General features: G+C 38.9%; 1 protein-coding gene across 3 annotated transcripts in view; it reads left to right on the plus strand.

Moving 5' to 3' along the window:
- lpp (LIM domain containing preferred translocation partner in lipoma) overlaps window positions 1–12,008 on the plus strand; it is a 217,050-nt gene that overhangs the window by 17,203 nt on the left and 187,839 nt on the right. The window contains exon 1 of one of the 3 annotated variants that reach the window (XM_058402434.1): window positions 297–437. The exons of the other annotated variants lie outside the window; for them this stretch is intronic. The gene's annotated coding sequence lies outside the window, so the exon portion shown is untranslated. Of the gene's footprint in view, window positions 1–296; window positions 438–12,008 lie in introns of those variants that run through there. 3 annotated transcript variants of the gene reach the window in all.

The following is a 12,008-nucleotide window of genomic DNA, read 5'->3' on the forward strand; positions in this document are numbered from 1 at the left end:
GACCTCTACAAGGCACTTGGCTCTGATCAGACTGCCTTTCTTTCTCACAACCCTACACAATTATCAACCTTATCCTGGCAGACGGTATGAACCACACATTTGGCTTCCAAGTGACTTTGGCCAGCGCGGCCAGCGAGTGGCATTCCAGGCAGTGAGAGCAAGCTGAATAAATTTTTGCCCCCCAATCTTTCTCCCATTTTTGTCTCCATATTTGGAAATGTTTACCTCCTTGTGGCTGCACAGTGCAGGAGGAAGACTGCGTATGAGTCATTTGAACAGCATAAGGGCCTGCCTGTGGATCCTCCTCACTAAAGCCAAAGTGAAGAAGGCTTACTCTTGAGGCTACACACACACACACACACACACACAACACAAACACACTCTTCCTCCCTCTCTCTCTTTCACACACGCGCACATACACACATACGGGATACATTGTGAGTATTTAACAGTTCTTTATACTGAACTCTTCTCCCTTTCAGTCTCACCTTCTGATTATTCTCTCTGTGTCTGTTTGTCTTTGTCTCTTAGCTAATGTAAGAAGGTAGGGGACGTGTTTGGGTGCCTGGCAGCTGTAAGCCGGGACAAGTTTCATTCATTGTTTTGTGATATGGTATGGAGATAGCAGTCTTGCTGATGTGTTTGGGCATGTATGATTGACTAGCTGAAGTGGATTGCCCTCCCTTGACCGCTTCATGATGTCTAGCGGAGTTCATTAATATGCCGTTTTTCACTTGTTATCAGGTTGACCAGGGCAAAGCGAACATTTATATCGCCTACTAATGGTAAAATAGCTCAGTTGTCTTTGTTTAGTTACCTTTTAACCTTTCAGCAGGTCTGATTGAGGTTTAAAAGGGCCAGTTTCTGTATTTTAATCCTGTTCATAAGCTTTACATTTCTTACCTTGTGTATGAACACTTGATCTGAGTTAAAAAAAAAAAACGTAATACATCATAATCAGAAAAAAAAAATAACATCAGCCTTCTTTTTACTACAAAGTAAACTTTTCCGGTGAGAAGTTTGCTGTATTTAATTAATGTCTCTAATTTTTCTGTCTGCTTTAATGTCTGGAGATTTCAAACAAAACTGGGTATGCTATAAATATGTTGGACAAATATGTCTATATTTAGTGAATAAGTAATTCGTAGTTCATAGAAACAAGCATCAGTGTTTTTTTTTTTTTTTTTCTGGTATACATTTATTCTATGTATTTTAAATGCTAGACACCACATACACCTCTTCCTTCTTCTATTTCCATCTCTGCCGTACCGTATGCTTTTCTTCATTTGCTTCTCAGAAGCCAGCACATGCTACTGTTTTTTCCAGCCTGTGATGGTTCTGCTGTTAGCTGTTTGTGTGTACATTCCTTTTGACCGTATCCACGTGTATTTGTGTTAATGCACCTGTTGGATACTTTGATCAGTGGTACTTTCACTGAAGAGCAGAAGCAAAGGTCCAAGTGGCCACTAATGCATCATAGGCTGCAGACTCTTTGCTACCTACATTCATCTGGAAGTGCTTTTTTTGACATGGGCAATTTGAAGACATTAAATATACAAAGATATGCTTTATTATTGATGGTTTAAGTTGGCCATCTGGATTGCATGCTCTGTTTTCATCTGTTTGGTCTAAATCAGAGAGAACATCAAAAAGAGGGGACAGAGTCAGACTTCTGGCAACAAAGAGCTGCAGTGTGACGCCCAGTCCCATGGTTTGGTTTGCCTGGAAATCTGACTAGACTAAAACGTAGCATAATAACATATGTTGGCCAAGCTAGCTGGTGTTTTAGTGCCGTTAATGGATCGTGTGATCAAGTAGAACATTGTGTTTGTGCCCCAAAAAGTTAGCAAGTTGGATTGGTTTCACATATGATATCCGAGTCATCTTACCAGCGAGGCAGCTGTGTTTAGTGGATTTATATGACGACTTTGGAGCTCTACTTTGGCATTACTTAAGTTTGACTTTAACTTTAAATGTAAATATCAAATAAAAACCTTTATATCTGTGAGAGATAATACAAGAATTTTTTTCTTTTTCAAGTTTTTGCACCTACATGTCCACCAGGCAGCTATGAATTAAAAACTAACTTTGCTGAACTGCTGGTGCTCCAGCTGCCTGTACTTTCTATCACCCTTGCAAGTCTGTATTTTTGTGTAGTAATTAGAGGTGAATGAAATATGCAAATTCTTTACTCAAGAAAAAGTGCAAATCTAAATAAAACGTCTGATAAAAGTCGAAGTTACAGCTTTAATAATAAAGTTTAGACAATTTTCTTAAATGTGCTCAAAGTATGAAAGAAAGATTAAAACAGACATCTTTCTTAAATAGGACACTGATTTTTGGCACCAAGGGTAAATCTTTTGTCCCTATCACCAAAAATGTGGAGAAATATTAACTCGGGCTGAATAACAACAGCTTTATTCCTAATCTGTTAGCTAGGATGTTTATATGAACTGTTTATATATTTGCTCAGCTAATAAGTGAATATAGAAAGGAGTCTGCTGTCACGATGCACACTGTATATGTCAGACATAACAGACACACCTGTTAATGTTTAGTTAGCAAGAATCTAGCTGTTTGATGCTCTCGGATGCTTTAAAAAATCAGTGGAAGACTTTGAAAATGTATAAATATAGAAATATGCAGTGATGAAGTGTGTAGTGAGTGGGTAGTGGGTAGAAAATAGATTTTTCCTTTGAAAGTGAAGTCAAAGGTATTAGAAGAAAGTAACAAATACAATAGAAGTGCGTTGTTGAATCGAAATGTTGCCCAATTTTGAGGCTGTGTATGACCTAAAACACTGGATAACAAGTAACAGGATTTTTGATCCACTGATCATTTTCATTTTCAGTCAAATCAAGTAGGTCATATAGGATTATTATTTCCATTTTAATCACATTAAGATGACTGACATTAACTAATAAGATCATGTCAACTTGGCTGTGCTCATTAATTTTTTTTAATTGTCTGATACCCAGAGCACAAAAAAAGCATCAGTGCCTCTGTAGATCGTCACTAGTTTTCTGACTAGTTCTTTTTCATAAAGTTACACAGATTTTTCCTGCTTTTCATTTGTTTTCTTCTTTTATCTGAACATGCTTTTCCCCCTCATTACACTTGCGCATGTGCTATTTTTGCAACTTTTTCTATCAGCTCATCTCCAGATCAGCGTTTGTTGTTGCTGTTGTCTGAGAGGAAGTAGAGCAGGTGCCCGGCGTTTTGGCGTAATGGATTCATCGAGTTTGTCCATCACAGCTGTACCTCAGCGTTTTCCCCGTGAGCAAAGCCTTGTTTGGTCTTTGTAGACTTAGTGCCAGAGAACAGTATCAGTACTTTTTGGGGAGGTTTTAAGGCTTGATGTGTTTGGACAGAGCAGAAATAATACCCATCATTCCTTTCAGGAAAACACACGTCTCCTTCTCTCTCTTAAAGCATAAATGGCCCATGTTTGGGCAAAGAATTTGGTGAATGCAAATGAAGCTTAGCTAGTAGTGGCGCCACATCTGGGGAGGAAAATCATCTGTTTTAGAACTGCACATTTGCTTTTGACCGTCTTTTTTGTGGATGGCTTTCATTTCGTAATGAGTGGAGGTTTAGATTATTCTGAAATACTGCTTCTAACTTAGACTTTTCCAGCATGCCGCCTTAAACAGTGTAAACAGCGAACCACTTAGAAGTATTTAAAGCCCTGCATTATTTGCTAACAACAGGATGGAAGCCTCTATTTATTACGGAAGCGTATTTTAGTAATGGTATTTGGAAAAAAAAAACTGAAACAATTTGTAAGTTGGCAGGAATTTTCCATTAATCTGTGGTGAAAAGAAACAGATTTATAAATCTTTGCTTGTAGCTTTGAAGTGCTTTCACTTCTCTCATGAAATGCCATGTTGAAGTATCAGTATCGGTATCGGTATCAGGTATGTGTCTGCTGACTTGTGCGTCCAGGACTCAGGCTGTCACTACAGGCTCAGTGACGGCCTCTACTGCAGAAAAAGGTGGAGTGTTAATGGGATTTTGTGTAGCTGACAGGGGCAATGTTCTCGCCGTGAACGATAGAGCAGTGTGATAATCCCATTAGCTCTGGCTCACTGCTAAGCAGGCCTGTACCGTTTAGCTCCAGGCTCGCTGGCTCTTTAATGCTTTTCTCTCTCTCTCTCTCTCTCTCTCTCTCTCTCTCTCTTTTTTTTTGATTGTGTCATTTACATTTTCTCACAGCTTCAAATCTTTCATCTCTTGCAAATTTCCGCTGCCAATAAAAGAGGCCATGCATCATGACTTTCAGAAACATTTATAAATGCCACTTCTGCATTTCTACTCTTGTGTACTTTTTCAGCATCCCCAGAGTAATCTATACAAGATTATTAAGATATCCAGTTGTGGCAGTCATTAGCAATTTCTGTGGTTTTTCACATTAGCTACCACGATGACACAAGTTGGACTAGTGTTGAGGCTTTATGTGAGAGCACAAAGCCTCTGTGCTTCTGGAGACTCCGGTTTCCAGCAGCGGAACAGCAGGATGACTTCAGTCTCGATGATTAATTAACGATTTAACTGCTGACAGAGCTGTCAGGTAAAAGAGTGCTTCCAGCGCTAATATGTTTGTGTCCTCTCTTTAACAATGCACATCAGAGATTTGATTACAGTTTTACAGTCTCTTGTTTTCAGGCAAACGGTTTAATGCTAGCTGCCAAAAAAGTGAACTTAGAAAGCTACAGGAAGTAGATTTTCACCCTCTCTGGTAGAAAATGTGATTGCAAGCCACGGACAGACGAACATTTCTTAACGTAACACAATTTTTGCTGCATTACTGTCACACATTCAGATAGAATTCAAATGGGCTGTGTTCCAATCCTCATAATTTCTCTTCGTAGTATACCTGAATCGGGATGATGCCAGTGGTGTATTGTGGATGCAGTCCAAATATTAATTTATTGTAAGTGCCTTTGTCACAGTTTCTCAACAAGATCTTCTAGCTCTTATCAACTGTTATCAGCTGGTATTGTGAGTGCCTGATCAAGCAGCAGTGCCTCTACTCCTCGTGTCCTCATAACCTACATCGGCGAATGAGTCGGCTATTGTTAGCTAGCTAGCTATAAATATAAGCTCTGGTTGTAGCTCAGGGTGCTCCTCTGTTATCTCAAGGTGTGCACTGGACCATGGGCTGAAACTAGAGGCTTTCCCTGAGACTCTGTGTATCTTCAGGGCACAGCTAAATTTCCAAAAATACACAAAGGCATAAACAACTCCATTAGGCTGACTCTCTGGAGTTCTTTAGCTCATCAGATATCGATACAACCTGCACAACAATAGAAACAATCACGCTTGATTCATACACGTCATCACGCCAGATTCATACACGTCATCACGCCAGATTCATACACGTCATCACGCCAGATTCATACACGTCATCACGCCAGATTCATACACGTCATCACGCCAGATTCATACACGTCATCACGCCAGATTCATACACGTCATCACGCCAGATTCATACACGTCATCACGCCAGATTCATACACGTCACGCTAGCGAACCTGTTTAAAACTCTCTCTCAGGCCTGAATTTTTTTTCTACTCACAATCCAGTATACCCTGTTGGTCATGACTTCTCCCAGTCTGCGTTTAGAGGACTTCTTGTGGGCCTGAAAGTGTGAGGGTGATTGATATATCAGAGCTGGCGTATGACATGTGCATGCAAATTTTTGGACATTTTTGAAGACTCGACCTTCTCTAGCTCTGAATGTGAATTACTGTTACAGGATCTGAGTCAGAGAAGCTCGGGAAGATCTTATTATAATGTGGCCTGACATTAGTACTCAAAAGTTTTGACCACAAGTACTGTACACTGTGGCTTTAATGGCTGTGTTTGTATCAACTGCTCATCTTAATAACCTCATTATACGTAACACCCATCTCAGTGTTCATGAAGAGTCTAAATTATGTATGTGTATCTATATACTGTATATATGCATGCATGTGTGTGTGTGTGTGTGTATATGGGGGATGTTTGTCTATGTATTTGTGTGTGTGTGTGTGTATATGGAGGATGTTTGTCTGTATGTATTTGTGTGTGTGTGTATGGGGGGTGTTTGTCTGTATGTATTTGTGTGTGTGTGTATGGGGGGTGTTTGTCTGTATGTATTTGTGTGTGTGTGTATGGGGGGTGTTTGTCTGTATGTATTTGTGTGTGTATATGGGGGATGTTTGTCTATGTATTTGTGTGTGTGTGTGTATATGGGGGATGTTTGTCTGTATGTATTTGTGTGTGTGTGTATGGGGGGTGTTTGTCTGTATGTATTTGTGTGTGCGTAGGTGTGTATGTATTTGTGTGTACGTAGGTGTGTATGTATTTGTGTGCGTGTGTGTATGGGGGTGTTTGTGTATGTATTTGTGTGTGCATGTATGCACATGTGTGAGTGTATGTATGTAGGTGTGTATGTATTTGTGTGTGTATGTATAGGGGGGTGATTGTGTGTGTGTATTTGTGTGTGTGTGTAAATTTAGAAAAGCAATTTTTTTTCAATGAGGACTAGTAAAATGCTGTTGTAATTTCATATTAATGGAAATTAAAGTTAGTCATGTGGTTACTGCCCACTACATCATGGTTATGCTGCTGAAAGCGGAAGTCTCTTGACTCCTGGCTTCAGTAAACATTATTTTAGGGAAGGTCACTAGTTCAGCTCTGCGTATGGGTCCTGTAGTTCACCAGTAGTTCCACCAGTTCAGTTTCAGCTGTTCCTCAGACGACAGAGCAGAAATCAGGAAGTAAGAGATGCCCAGTTCCGTACAAGTTTAAAGAGTGTATTATTTAACTTTTGCAGGTTAGCACAGTGATCAAAACCCTTGCACCCTTTATATGTGCACTGGATCCAGGACTTACGATTAGAATAAACCTTAAAATGATTAATGGTGGTGCTCAGTCGTGTGACCAGCTGCCGCTCTGACAGAGTGGGCTGGTCACAGCATTCAGAAAACGCACACGGTGCATTTGGCATGAGTCTTTTACGTATTTGTTCTAGTGCGTTTGTTTGGAATAATGATGACCACTACACTTATTGAATGTTAAGTGATTAAAAAAAGCAGCAACTCTTTTGCAGTAATCATGCATAGTGTTTTGAAGTTTTTCTAAATCAGACAGTGCTACACATTATTCATATTATCAGGGCATTGCAAACGATTCCATTCAAAACTGTATATTTTCCTGGGGTGATTCATTTCTTGGGTAATAATTTGTCGAAATCCACACATAAACATTAACATTTTTGTCTGCCTGTTGTTTGCAGCTGCCTAACAGTAGCTGATGAGTTTCCACAAATCTGATCTTTGAATTGATTTAAAGAATTTTTTTTTTTAAATGCACTATGAATAGAAATTGTTTCTATTACACAACACAAAGGAGAAAATGGGATTGAGGGGAAAAAACCAGGTTGAGAGCAATAATGGGTTATTAACTAGATGAGTGAAGTGTTCTGGGTTCTATAGAGAATGCAAATTGCAGCTTTTGCTGACGTTATTGGCATTTTAAAGACATTTTCTGCAGTGTATGCTTCCTTGTTAACTTGGTGATGTACAAGGAAAATGTAGTCATATGGCAAACATGACAGCTGCGTCATTTATCATTTGTAAACTGGAATTGCGACATATTGTGTTTGTGATACTTGAACTAATCTCCCATTTATTTTTTAATTATTAATAATTACTTACTTACTTAATTACTTACCTACTTAATTATTTATTTTATTATTTTAATAATTAAATTTTTGTTTAATTTATTTATTTATTTACATACTTACCTGCTTATTTATTTGTTTATTTATTTATTCATTTATTTACTTATTTATTTATTTTCTGGCTACGATCATCCTGACTAATTTCAGATATATTCTAGTCCAGCTTACTGTGTCTGCCAGTCACATGACCAAAATTAATGCAATTCATTAATCCATTTTTTAACCCACCCAGCCCTCTTGCTTCAACATTTTAAGATGGACGACAGATTAAAGGGAAAAACTGGACTCATTTTCATTGGCATGGCTTAGGTCCACTGCAATGCTAGGTGAAACATTTTTATCCTGATGGGCGTATTCTTTTCTAGGATGTCCCGCCTCACCTCATACACAATACATTCAGGATCACTGGGTGGTCTGGATGGACAGATCATCTGCTCTGTCTATCTGTTACAGTCACCAGATTTTAACTCAATTGAAGGCCTGTGGGGGATTTTGCAATGTGCAGTGTGTTTTGATCATACTGAGAAAATATATTTGAATGCTGTTCATTCCTCCAATACTGTTCAAGAGACTTGTGGAATCAGTGCCAGCGAGCACTGAAGTTGTTCTGGTAGCTTGTGGTGGCCCTGTACCTTACGAAGACTCGTTAGCAAACACTTATATACATATAAAATCACTGCATTCCTGACAAACAAACAAACCACCATCATCATCAAAACACCAACTGAGAAATTATCTTTCAGATGAATGGTGTTTATGCCTCCTGTATGGTTCAGGAATCTTATAAAGTTAATGTCAGTGAAGTCTTGTGAAGGCCAGTCAATGAGAGCTGACTCCAGCAAAATCCGGCAACAGCGCCCATTGCTGACTATACAACAACACAATACATTTGAGAAAAGTATAACTTCATGGAAATGCACAGTGACTTAGTGTAGCGACTACAGATGGAATTGAAGACAGTAGAGTGCAAGTGATCTGTGGTAAACAGCACACAGTGCTTCTCCTTTATCTCCTATAATATTATGCTTATATTCACTGCTATATTTTACACACAAACATCAAATCTCCCTCCAGAATGTTTCCCTGTAGCGTCAAGAAAGACGATTTGTTGTCGAGTGGAATGCTAGTTGTGCCATGCGCTGAGAAACGTTATTACTATGGCAACTAATAGTAGGACTGCCTACTGACGACTTCATAATATAGTGACGGGACACCTGAAGTGATAAAATCAATGTATGTGTTATGTAGCATAAGACAAGTAAGGTAAAGAAGCTTTTATTGTCATTTCAACCATATATTGCCGGTGCAGTACACAGTGAAATGAAACAACATTCTTCCAAGACCTTGGTGCTGCATAAAGACACAGAGGACAACGTAAGACAACACCAAACAAGTACATTTTCCATATAAAGTACACGTGTGCAAACAGGACATAACACTACGCTACAGTACAGTAGTGTACGCAGAGCAGCACAGACCAGTACACACTTCTGTAGAGTGCAAGTACTGATGCTTTGGTTAAAAACTTGACACAGCAATTTGTAACAACATTAGAAAAGTAGCGTTAGTTAGTGGTCCTGCTGGAACACGATTCATAGTTTTAAAAGATACCCTAAGGTGGCTGCTTGGCAGACAGCAGGAGCAGCATATACAATAGGCATAATGTAGCAGTATGTAACACTATAATTGCAGTATATATACATCTCAGGTGTCCAGTGCTGATTTATATTGTAGGTCATTAATTGCTGTTCAGTATTAACAGCTCAGTAATGGAGCAATGCAATGTTATTGGAGATGGGAGGGAGCTACACATCAATCTTATTTTTAGCTACTTATATGTACTAGCACTCTGCATATTTATCTTTGTCAAGACTTTCTTTCTTCATCCGCTTTTTGCATCCATCTGTGCGTTAGGGTTGCTGACCTGTTTAGTTTGATTAGTGATGTGTAATTAATTCTTCAAATTTATCAGTCATTACTCTCTGTGGTATTGTATTTGAGCAGAGAAGGTACTTTGTGTTTGGGACTAAAGTAATGTCTTGGATTTACTGCAAACTGGACCCTTACAGCAATATATATATGTGTGTGTCTGTGTATGTATGTATGTGTGTTTGTTTGTATGTGTGTATATATATGTATGTATATATATATATATATATATATATATATATATATATATATATGTATGTATATATGTATGTAATATATATATATATATAATATATATATATAGCATGGAATTGTCCAAAATGTCTTGGTATGCTGAAGCATTCAGAGTTCCTTTCACTGGAACTAAGGGGCCAAGCCCAGCTCCTGAAAAACAACCCCACACCATAATCCCCCCTCCACCAAACTTTACACTTGGCACAATGCAGTCAGACAAGTACCGTTCTCCTGGCAACCGCCAAACCCAGACTCGTCCATCAGATTGCCAGATGGAGAAGCGCGATTCGTCACTCCAGAGAACGCATCTCCACTGCTCTAGAGTCCAGTGGCGGCGTGCTTTACACCACTGCATCCGACGCTTTGCATTGCACTTGGTGATGTATGGCTTGGATGCAGCTGCTCGGCCATGGAAACCCATTCCATGAAGCTCTCTGCGCACTGTTCTTGAGCTAATCTGAAGGCCACATGAAGTTTGGAGGTCTGTAGCGATTGACTCTGCAGAAAGTTGGCGACCTCTTCGCACTATGCGCCTAGGGTTAGGGTTAGGCACATAGTGCGAAGAGGTCGCCAACTTAAGAGGCTAACCCAACTCACGGCAGAATTAAATGTGCACCTCAACTCTCCTGTTTCCACCAAAACTGTCCGTCGGGAGCTCCACAGGGTCAATGTACATGGCCGGGCTGTTATAGCCAAACCTTTGGTCACTCGTGCCAATGCCAAATGTCGGTTTCAGTGGTGTCAGTAGCGAAAATCTTGGGCTGTGGACAGTGTGAAACATGTATTGTTCTCTGATGAGTCCACCTTTACTGTCTTTCCCACATCCGGGAGAGTTACGGTGTGGAGAAGCCCCAAAGAAGCGTACCACCCAGACTGTTGCATGCCCAGAGTGAAGCATGGGGGTGGATCAGTGATGGTTTGGGCTGCAATATCATGGCATTCCCTAGGCCCAATACTTGTGCTAGATGGGCGCATCACTGCCAAGGACTACCGAACCATTCTGGAGGACCATGTGCACCCAATGGTTCAAACATTGTATCCTGAAGGCGGTGCCGTGTATCAGGATGATAATGCACCAAGCAAGACTGGTGACAGAGTGGTTTGATGAACATGAAAGTGAAGTTGAACATCTCCCATGGCCTGCACAGTCACCAGATCTAAATATTATTGAGCCACTTTGGGGTGTTTTGGAGGAGCGAGTCAGGAAAGGTTTTCCTCCACCAGCATCATGTAGTGACCTGGCCACTATTCTGCAAGAAGAATGGCTCAAAATCCCTCTGGCCACTGTGCAGGACTTGTATCTGTCATTCCCAAGACGAATTGATGCTGTACTGGCCGCAAAAGGAGGCCCTACACCATACTAATGAATTATTGTGGTCTAAATCCAGGCGTTTCAGTTTCATTGTCCAAACCCTGTGTGTGTGTGTGTATGTATGTATGTATGTATGTATGTATGTGTGTGTGTGTGTATATATATATATATATATATATATATATATATATATATATATGTATATGTATATATGTATATGTATATATGTATATGTATATATGTATATGTATATATGTATATGTATATATGTATATGTATATATGTATATGTATATATGTATATGTGTATATATATATATATATGTATATATATATGTATATATATATATATATATATATATATATATATATATGTATATATATATATATGTATATATGTATGCATTTTTAAAAGCTGTATTTCGTGGCCAGTTACCGCAATAATCTTTTATTTCTCATGCATCACATATATTTAATAAATCAGTTCAAAGTAATATAAAATTTAAACATTGTTATGTTTCTTTTTTTTCTAGACAATATATCACTGTGGTCTTTATTATAGTGTATTTTCTTACACAAATTATAACTATCACAAAAACAAATGTCACTTCCATTGTTAAAAGTGATCTAGTAATTGCGAACATTAATAATGTTATATAGTGTTTGGGATTGAGAGAAAGACAATATGTGCAAGTGACATTTATGTATTTTATTTTTTTTTTATTTCTCTAGTGCTTTTAAAACCCCAATAATGTCCTGGGTCAATTTGAACCAAACAGTAGCAAAGCATCCAAAGTGTGAACGT

This window comes from Hemibagrus wyckioides, linkage group LG11 (assembly GCF_019097595.1).
Source record: "Hemibagrus wyckioides isolate EC202008001 linkage group LG11, SWU_Hwy_1.0, whole genome shotgun sequence".
Taxonomy (NCBI): domain Eukaryota; kingdom Metazoa; phylum Chordata; class Actinopteri; order Siluriformes; family Bagridae; genus Hemibagrus; species Hemibagrus wyckioides.